Source organism: Choloepus didactylus, chromosome 16, assembly GCF_015220235.1.
Source record: "Choloepus didactylus isolate mChoDid1 chromosome 16, mChoDid1.pri, whole genome shotgun sequence".
In the NCBI taxonomy this organism is placed as follows: domain Eukaryota; kingdom Metazoa; phylum Chordata; class Mammalia; order Pilosa; family Megalonychidae; genus Choloepus; species Choloepus didactylus.
Genome location: NC_051322.1, coordinates 86,040,969 through 86,051,566, shown reverse-complemented (window position 1 = coordinate 86,051,566; position 10,598 = coordinate 86,040,969).

The window sequence follows — 10,598 nt, the reverse complement described above, 5'->3', positions numbered from 1 at the left end:
TCAAGCACCTACAATTGGCCTCTCCAGCAAGACAGTCTCAGGGCCATCAGAATTCTTCTATGGTGGCTCAGTGATAGGATATTGAAGGTTCAAGGAGACCAAGATTTTTTATAACTATTCTTTGGAAGTGAGGCAGTGTCACACCCACTGAATTCCATTTGTTAGAGAAGATGCCAGTCATCCCGTAGTAAGGAATGAGAAAGAAAAGTTACCATACTTCCATAGAGAAAATGTGTAACCATCTTTAACCTGCCAAAGTTAATACACATAAGCTTAGAACTGAATGTAGCACTGGCAAGTAAATACTAAGTGTTAGTTTCATTACTATTATAAAGACATTAATCTGGTAAATGCAGAATGAGAAAAAACAGACAAATCTTTAGTTGGTGATTGGAGTGGTGGTTAATGATATGCAGGACTTCCAATGTGAGGATGTGGCTCACTAATGTAAAATATCAGAGGATGGGGAAAGGGGAATTGAAATAAGGAAAATAGAGGTATCACCCTAAGAAGTTTAGCATACTCACAAGTCACTTTTAAGCAAAGTCAGAGATGTGTACAGAAGTGGATGAGAAAGAAAACTTAGCACCTGCTAGCATTTCCAATTCAAAAATCCCAGAACCAATGTTTACATCACAGAATATTGTGTTCTTCTGATAAGTTTTTGTAGGGCACACTGATGTCCTTTTTTGGCAGGCTGTAGATGAAGGGGTTCAGCATGGGGCTAACCATGGTGCACATCACTGAGGTGAGCCTGCCCTTCCAGGAAGAGAGTGATGTTTCAGAACTGAAATGTATACCAAAGCCTGTTCCATAGACTAAAGAATCCACAGACATGTGAGACACCCAGGTGGAAAATGCTTTATACTTCCCATCAGCTGATGAGATTCTTAGGATGGAGGTGACAGTTTCAGTGTAGAAGAAAAAGATTCCTGAGAAAGGAACAATGTTGAGAAGGCTAGTCAACATATATAGAGTTATGTGATTAATAAGTATGTTCAGAAGGCTTTCTTAAGGACCAAAACAAGTTCACTGTAAAAGTGTTGAATTACTGAATTGGAACAGGATAGCTTCAGGATCAGTACACTCTGGATGAGGTAGAACATCAAGCTGATGAACCAGGATATAAGAACCAACAAGCCACAAAGCTGGGGATTCATGAAGATGAGGTAGTAGAGAAGGTGACATATGGCCACAAACCAGACATAGGCCATCTAGCAACATGCCCATACCTCTGAAACCTGAGAAAAATACATCTTGGGGACACCATTGCATAAGTGATGGTTTTGTTCTGGGTCTGAAAATTTACCAGCATCTTTGGGATGGCAGTGGAGGTGAAACACATGTCAGAAAAGGACAAGTTGGAGAGGAAGAAGTACATGGGCATGTGGAGGAAGGAGTCAAGCCGATGGCTAGGATGATGAGCAGGTTCATAAGCACAGTGACCAAAAACATGCACACAAACAGTCCAGTAAGATTGGTTTAGGCTCTGAGTCCAGGGAAAACCCTAGAGGAAAAATACTGAAGTCCTTCTATGATTTCTTTGTCCCATCTTGCTGACAAGCTAGAAGATCAAAGAGAGGAAAACCATGAAACACACACTGGGAAGACTCTAGATTCTCTTTTTTATTCTTTCCAACTGAGGCTTGGGCATAAAACCTGAACATTAAAAGTTTAGGAATCCTATATTCTTTCATTCTTATATGCAAAATTTTTATAAACTTAACCAACTTCTGTATGTTGGTCTCTCATTTCTGACTCAAAATCATCAAATCTACAAATTTAAGAGCAATGTTGGAAAGCAGATTAAAATTATTCAAAACTGCTCTAACACGCATGTGGAATGTGAGGTTGGGTGAATAGGAGTAACCTGATTCCTTGCAAAAAATGCAAAGAATATATTATCCAAATTAATGCAAAATTAACAAATGCCTAAAGTACCATGGACTGTCAGCACCCAGAAGAAACAGGGCTATATGCCTCCTGTATACTTGCCACATGATAAAACCCCCTTCATCTGGCAACTTACAGAATTGTTTAAACAGTCACAAGGTAAGCATAGACAGCAAGGCTTACAGCATCACCACACCACAAGATTAGGAGCTGCAAAGTTCACAAATTGAATTTTGAGTGATATCCTCCCTGGCACTGAATAAACACTTGCAGAAGACAGAAATTGCACCAGGATGTCTAGAAATAAAACAAAAAGTTTAGGGTCAGACATCAGCATTCATATTAATGTGACACATTAGTGTACTACTGGGAAGTTTGCAGAATCCTGATTCACCTAGCCTATTATCTAGACTCCCTCCCTTCTAGGCCATGACAATTCTGTAACCAATGGTAGAATATAGGATAAGATGAAATAAAGACCTCCAGTGTTACATTTTACTTTTTTATAGGCAGTTTTGCACATTTGCATTCTGTAAGCCTTCAAATGACAAAGGAAAAGATCATCATTGGCTGTTAACACAATAAGTCTTCTTAGGTATAAATGTAAAGCAGATGGTGGTCTGGAATGAAGAAAACGGCCATTTTTGTTTAACTACAGATGTCAACATTGTTTATTTATGGATGAAAATCTTTTTTTCTAATCCTTCTGGGAACTGCCAATTTACCACAATTTCTAGCAGCTTCTGATTGGTTGAATGATATTCTGACCATGCTATCATGACTCCCCTTTAAAATATGATAATCTGTAAAATGTCCACTCAGTATAAATGTGGCTTACATTCTATTTTGTTTTATTGAATAAAAGAAGAAAGAATGAGTGGGATATGCCCAAGAGCCTGGTTATTCCCTGGAATATGCTGTGCATGATTATGTCACCAATTGCATCAGAAAAATGACAAATACATTTATTTCCTAAGAGTTCTACTGCAGTAATTTCTTCCTGTTCTCCAGCCTCACCTTAAAACCCCACACAGTTGCCTGACTGATGTTACCAAAATGAAATTCTGAGCAAATCACTCCCCTCCTTGAAATTCTCAAATGCCTTCCTGTTGTCTTCTGAATAGGAACAAACTCCATGGCCTGTAATGGAAGGTTCATTAAAGCTGGCTCCAGCCTGATCCAGCTCCTCATTTCTCAGCACTTCACAACTCTTATTATAAATTCTGATCATTATGCAAAGCTCCCCTTGTCTGAGAGGTAACATATTCTCTAAGTCTCTCTACTTTCTTAAGAGATTCTCCCTAAACTCTCTCTACTTTCTTCTCCCAATTCTTACCTCTCATTATATATTTGACATCACTGCCACCTGTTTAGATAACTCACCACTCCCTCATTTCTCAGTACCTAGCTGAGTTGTTGGCACATAGAAGTCCCTTCATATTTGTCTGCTGGATGAATTAATGAATGATAGGCATACAAATATTTTTCAATGCTGTAGCTCATCAAATATTTCCAGAATGGTTTCACTGAAGGATTTTGAGCAACTCTTTTCTGTAATTACTCTACAGAGAGAATATAAAATAAATAAGATGGACATTGGGTGAATAATCATAGAAAAGAGGCAGAGGTATAATATAATGTTTCTGTTCAACAAATAGCACTCCTCTTTATCACAGGCAGGATCCTAATTCCCAAGCCTTATCCCTTTAGGCTTATTGTGTGCTGCTACTTAACTTAAATCCTTATACATTATTTACAAACCATCAACTTAAAAACACTGCTCCTTCTCTGTACTGGGCAATGCATAAACACTGCATAACTAGGGTATGCTGTTCCCCTTCCTGCTTTATACACCCACTCTACACTATTCTACCACTCTTTGCATGTCACTTTTCACCTCAAATTCCTTGTACACCTAGTGTTCTCCATGCTTCTTCCATTTGACACACTTCCCGTGTATATTGTTCCATTTATACACCATGCACTGCAAAGATATGCTATTCCTTCACTCCTGACACATCCACACTGTGATATTCTACTACAGCTCCATGCATGATCACTGTGTCATTTAACATTCCTGTTCCATTCTATCACATTTTCCCACTTACATTGTGCTATTAAACTTTCCCATTTGTACACCATCCCCCATCATTAATTTAGCATGTCTTCTCTTGGTCTGACATTGACATATTCTCTCATCTGGGATCTGCATCTCATAGAAGGGTCAGTCCCTACTCTTTCATAGCAGTGTCTGAAATACTTGCACACACATCCCTACCTTTCTGCACTGGTCATCTGGAGGCACACACAGAGGGGAACTGAATGGGTAAGTATGAGAAATTTTGAGTTGTATATGTGCCACTAAAAAACTTTAATTAAAAAACTTATAATAGCCAATAGGGAAATCACACATTTACTTCAAAATTAACAAATGGTTAATTGGAAAAGTCACTGTTCTACTGGGATTATAAGTGAGGAAAATCAGCTTCTAAATCCCCTTCCCAGAAGTCCCTCAACATTCATACACTCTTTCACTTTTCTTGCATGCAAATCTTCTGAATAACTTCCTACCCTGAACCAAGAATCTTTCTGTATTTTGTGCTCTCTCTTCAGGCACCAGAATATCCTCTTTCCATGAAAGACAAATAGCAGGCAAGTGGATAAAGTACTGATTCCTCTGGCTCAGGTTACAGGACTTTACAGGTTTGGAGAGAGAGAACCAGAGGGTAGGAAGGGGCTTAGATGAGGGTCCTACCCATGTTCCCAGTGCCATTTTAAACATTGACTTAATGTTTTTGGTTGAGTGCCACCTTAAGCATTGACTTATGTTACTTGCCGTACCTAAACCTCATCCTTTCCAGCTCATCTGTATAAAATCATTTGCAATTTCTTTCTGCTGTAATTATTTAATGAACACTGTATGATATAACTCAATATTATTTTTATGAACTTTGCTGAAGTAAGGAATGGTCAAAGAGGTCAACTACTGAAGATAACATATGTACTTTTCTGCAAAGTTTTTCTCCTTAGAAAGATATGTTCTGCCCTGCAAACATTCAGGGTTTAGAAAGCAAGTGATAGAATAAAAGTTTTAAAAATGTCCATGAACTGTACTGCACAAACAGTGAATCCTAAGTTAAACCATGGTCTATAGATAATAGTGCAATTATAAAAATGTACTTTCATCATTTGTGAAAAATATACTATAAGAAAACTAGAAGAAATAAAGACTTCGCTGTAAAGTGCTGGTAGCACTATTACTACCTAAAGGTATTCATTTATACAATACAGAATGGAAACTGTATCACTAGACTGTGGTCCAGGCAGTGTTATGGTATCAAAGAGTGGTCTGGGGGAGTAGCCCCTCCCCCTATAATAGTCATCAACATTCCAGCCAAAAATTAGACACATACATTGAAAGCTCGCTATGCAATGGCAACTTTAATTGAATAGACCATGTATTGCCCTTTGTAACTAATGAGCCTCTAGAATCTCTTCCCCATAGATTTCTCAGGGTCTCCACTGCCCTATGTTTGAGAACAGTCCATTCAAATCCTTCTTCCACCCATTTACCACAACACTTACTGAGATATGTTGGGTTGGCAACTTGGACACGTCACAGTAGCTAACTCCCCTAAATCTTGAGTTTCATGGAAAGTGGGAGAAGAAAACAGCAGATCTGCCAAAAACAGAGCAGGGAGACAGAGCAAGGTATGTGGTATTAGTCTGCGGTCGCGGTTACTGCTTCTAGGGGGAGGGGCGGCTGGTAGCCGAACCCTCAGCTCTCGGGGCTGCTTAAAGGGTACCGGCGGCGGGGGCTCTTTCCCGGAGGCGAGGGTGAGGCGGAGGACTTGGCCGGGTCCTCGGCAGGAGGCGTGCAAGGTGAGAAGGGCGGCGATAAGGACAAGACACTCTTCATCCAGTAGGAGTATGCGCCAAAGAGATTTATTCAGGGGTGATTACAGGTTATATAGGTTGGTAAGAAGGGCAGGGCTGGAAAGGAGGTGAAGTAGCCTTAAATGGCAATACTGAAGGGATAGGGGCTAGGATTGGTTCTGAGAGAACGCAGGAGCCGTTGCAGCGGGGCGGGGGTTGTTCTGGCCACGGTGCATGCGCGCTGGCGGTGGCAGGAGTGGCCTTGGCACCAGGGAGTGAGTGGGTAAGATAAGGAAGTGGGGAAAGGGCAGTTGGGAGAAAGGCGGTTTCCTCCGGCAAGCCTCCCCTGCCAGTGGCATTTTGGGTGAGGAAAAGGGAGCTGCCTTGACCTCGCTCCCCAGGCTCGGGGGGGCTGCAGAGGGCACTCACGCCCGTACCTACTACCCTCCCCAGGGGGTGATCAGGTCCCCTGGCCCAGGCCTGGCAAGCCGAGGTACAAGCTCAGTCACCCGCAATTCCCCTTTCTTTTCTAATTAGAGGAAGAGGCTATACCGGAGAGGCCCACTACGGGTGAGGGAAGGGGGAGGTAAGGGAAGGGAAAAAGGGGTTGACGGTGGCTCAGCGAGGCTGGAGCTCAGTGTTGGTGTGGTGCCCGGGCGCTTGACAATGGCTTCGCTGCAGCGGGCTGGGCGAAGGCGAGGGGTTTAAAGTTCAGGGGTTCAGAGAAGCTGGAACTCGAGGCGAGAGCGATGTTCAGGTGATTGAGAAGGGCCTCGCGGTTGGCGAGTCGACCGGTGGCGTTGAGGTCGCGGAGGGTTGGCTGTTATCTTGGAGTGGGGGGCGTCAGAGGTGGCGAGTCGCTGGTACTGGATTTGCACGAACGAGGAAAAAATGGCATCCATTTGTTTTCTTACAAGCTGGACAATTTTGCGGATGAGGCAGGGTCCTAAGATGAGAGCTAGAATAATTATTAATAAGGGGCCAAGAAAAGGAAGGATGTATGGGAGGATGGGAGTGAAAAAACTGGACCAATAACTGGTGGCTTCACGATCTCTTTTACGCTTTTCCAGTCCTTCTTGGACCCTTTTCAGGCTGTCTTCGACGAGACCTGTGGAATTGGTATAAACACAGCACTCTTCTCCTAGGGCGGCGCAGAGGCCTCCTTCTTTGAGGAGGAGAAGGTCAAGACCTCGGCGGTTTTGGAGCACTACCTCAGAGAGGGAATTGACAGAATTTTTTAGATGGTAAATAGCGTTTTGTAAGTGATGAATGTCTTCGTCAACAGCCGCCCTGAGGTGAGTTAGGGCGGAGTCTTGACTGGCTAGTGCAGCGATTCCGGTGCCAGTGCCGGCAAGACCTAGGAGGGAGGCAATTGTAAGGATGGTGATGGGCTCTCGCTTTTGCAGAAGGGCAGGAGCCGCAGTTTTTTTCAGACGGAGGAAGAAGTCTTCTTCGCTGTGGTATAAGACCCTAGGGATAAGGACAATTAGGAGGCAAGTTTCTTTATGTTCACTGATGACCTTTGTGCTGAGACAGGGGGTAAGTCCTGTAGAGGAACAGAGCCATTGGGAGGAGTTATGAGGAATGAAAAATTTTGCCGAGCTGCTGGGAGATGAGTAGCTGGCACAGGCAGTGAGGTCGGGAGAGTTACTGGAGCGAGGGCGGACGCACTTTCCCGTATAGGAGACTGAATGAAAGGTTAGGGGGACGGCAGAGGTATTCCAATTGCATTCCAAGGGGCTGTTCTCTGTGCTTTCTGAAAAGGAGAGGTTGGAGGCAACGGGCTCGTATAGTGAGGAAGAGGTGGAGAGGCAGAGCCAGCAGGATGAGGTAAAATTGGGGTTGGAGGAGTTTACTGAGGTAAAGGCGGCTTGGATGAGGCTGAGGAGGGGAGAGAAATAACGAGAAGGGGGCAGAGGAAGCTGGGGTGGTGGTGTTTGAGATGTAGTTGAAGTGCGTTTAGCCGGAGCTAAGGTGCGGCTGGAGGGCTGTGGAAAAAGAGGGTCAGTGACTTTGTTGGGACCAATGTTAAAGGGCCTTTTTATAACAGTATTTTTCTTTGGTTGGTTTATAGCCTCCTTTCTTATGAATATAAGGGTTCCTCGATCGAACCCCGATAGCCAAATTCGGAAGCCCCAAGTTTTACCCAAGAGCCAAGACGTATCGGCAGGGTTTTGTATGGTGAGCATTAGTCTTTTAGGACAAGGGTACCTGTTGAAATAGCGATAGCCTGAATTTTGGCAAGAATACGGGATTACAGCAAGGTTTAGAAATTTGTCAGGGACAGAAGGTTTCCAGCCAGTGGCTATTGTTTCACACCCCCAGTACGGGCAGTAATAGTTTGTTGGGGATTTGCAGTATGATTTTCCAGGATTTGAAGCTGGACACATATAATAATCCTGAATATTTAGGCTGCCTGGATAACTAGGAAGTTTTGGATTGGGAGGGACAAACAGATCAATGGCATAAAAGACGAAGGAGGGAGATCCCGCTGTGGTGTTGGAAAAAATTATTGTGGAGTCTTTCCAACGCGCAAGGGTCCACTTCCAAGGCTGGTGGGGATCGCCCTGGGTAGAAGAGGCAAGAACTAACATAACCATTAGAAGGGAGGTTATGCTTGGGTGAGGGTGGAGAGGGTGTATGACATGGTGTTTTGCCTGTTTATAGAGGCGTATAATTTCTCTAATTTCTCGCCGCTGCTGCGCTCTGCTCAGACTGGGGTCTAGGCCCAGGTGTACTGTAGTCATCTGGTGCACCAGGCTGCGGAGACGACGGCGTTCCTGTCTCGTTGAACTCGTGGTTGCTGGTGGCGGGCCGAATTGCCCTTCCTGGGATCCATATTGGTTGTGCTGCATCATCTTGCAGGCGAGGAGACGGGAAGCTGGAGAGGCGTCCGGGCGAGCGGGCGACCTGCCGAACTGTTGTGTGGAGACGTTTCCTCACACGGGGCACCAGTTGCGGTCGCGGTTACTGCTTCTAGGGGGAGGGGCGGCCGGTAGCTGAGCCCTCAGCTCTCGGGGCTGCTTAAAGGGTACCGGCGGCGGGGGCTCTTTCCCGGAGGCGAGGGCGAGGCGGAGGACTTGGCCGGGTCCTCGGCGGGAGGCGTGCAAGGGTGAGAAGGGCGGCGATAAGGACAAGACACTCTTCATCCAGTAGGAGTATGCGCCAAAGAGATTTATTCAGGGGTGATTACAGGTTATATAGGTTGGTAAGAAGGGCAGGGCTGGAAAGGAGGTGAAGTAGCCTTAAATGGCAATACTGAAGGGATAGGGGCTAGGATTGGTTCTGAGAGAACGCAGGAGCCGTTGCAGCGGGGCGGGGGTTGTTCTGGCCACGGTGCATGCGCGCTGGCGGTGGCAGGAGTGGCCTTGGCACCAGGGAGTGAGTGGGTAAGATAAGGAAGTGGGGAAAGGGCAGTTGGGAGAAAGGCGGTTTCCTCCGGCAAGCCTCCCCTGCCAGTGGCATTTTGGGTGAGGAAAAGGGAGCTGCCTTGACCTCGCTCCCCAGGCTCGGGGGGGCTGCAGAGGGCACTCATGCCTGTACCTACTACCCTCCCCAGGGGGTGATCAGGTCCCCTGGCCCAGGCCTGGCAAGCCGAGGTACAAGCTCAGTCACCCGCATTAGTCCTGATTTTTTTCTCCTGGAAAATGGATGAGTATATCGGACCTAGTTCACTGGGGCCTTTGTGACTACAAGATGATGTAGTACAGATTTTTGTGGCCCTGGGGATTCAATCCCCTTTGAAGCCTGTTAGAAAATTTTATCAATGGATCTCCTATTTCCTGATCAGTTTGCCTCATCAAGTGCTTGGAACATGTGGGAATTGGTCTGTGACCTGCTAAATTTCTTATCCCTTTGTGGCTAACACTGGATCCAGTTGTGACATCTCTCTTCTGGTTCCCTCCACTCTTTCTTGTACCTACTCCTGGGAAAAAGGCACATCATTTTCTGAGCTGTAATCTCCTCATAAATCAGGCGGCTAAGTAGCAAGGGTCCCAGGTTTCCTGTGGTTGTGTTGCCCAAATTTTAGCCTGCAGCAGGATCACTTTGTAGGCTTGTTAAAACACAGCTTGCTGAGCCCCGTCCCCAAGTATCTGTGTCAGTAGATCAAGGTCTGCTCCTGATAACTTGCTTTCTTGACAGGTTCCCAGGGAATTTTCACTGCTGTTTCTCAGGACAATAATTTGAGAACCACTTCTCTGGGAAGTTTTTCTGACATTCAGCTTCATCAAAAAAATTCAACTGGATTCCACTTCTAGGTACATATCCAAAAATACTGCAAACTGGGACTCAAACAGACACTTCCACATCAGTGTTCATAGCAGCATTATTCACAATCACCAAACGGTGGAAAGAACCCGTGTCAATCAACAGATGAAAGGAAAAACAAAATGTGGTATCTACATAAAAATGGCATATTATACAACCATAAAAATGAATGAAATTCTGATAACTGCTACAATATGGATGAATCTTTAAAACAATATTTTAAGTAAAATATACACACAAAGGGCAAATTTTGAATGGTTTCACTTACAAGAAATGTATGAAATATGTAGAATAAGCAAATTCATTGAGAGAGAATGTATATTAGAGAATGCCAGGGGCTGAGGGGCAGAGCTGGGGAGATTGGTGAGTAATTCCTCACTGGTAGAGTTTCAGTTTGGAGTGATCAAAAAACTTAGTTAATAGACTGTCATAATGGTAGCCCAAAATGTAAGTGTAAATAATAACTGAATTGTACACTAAAAATGGCTACAGTGTTGGAAAAAAATGTGTCTATTGTTCACTTAAAAATTATTAGAGAAATTGTGGGTTTACCGAACAAT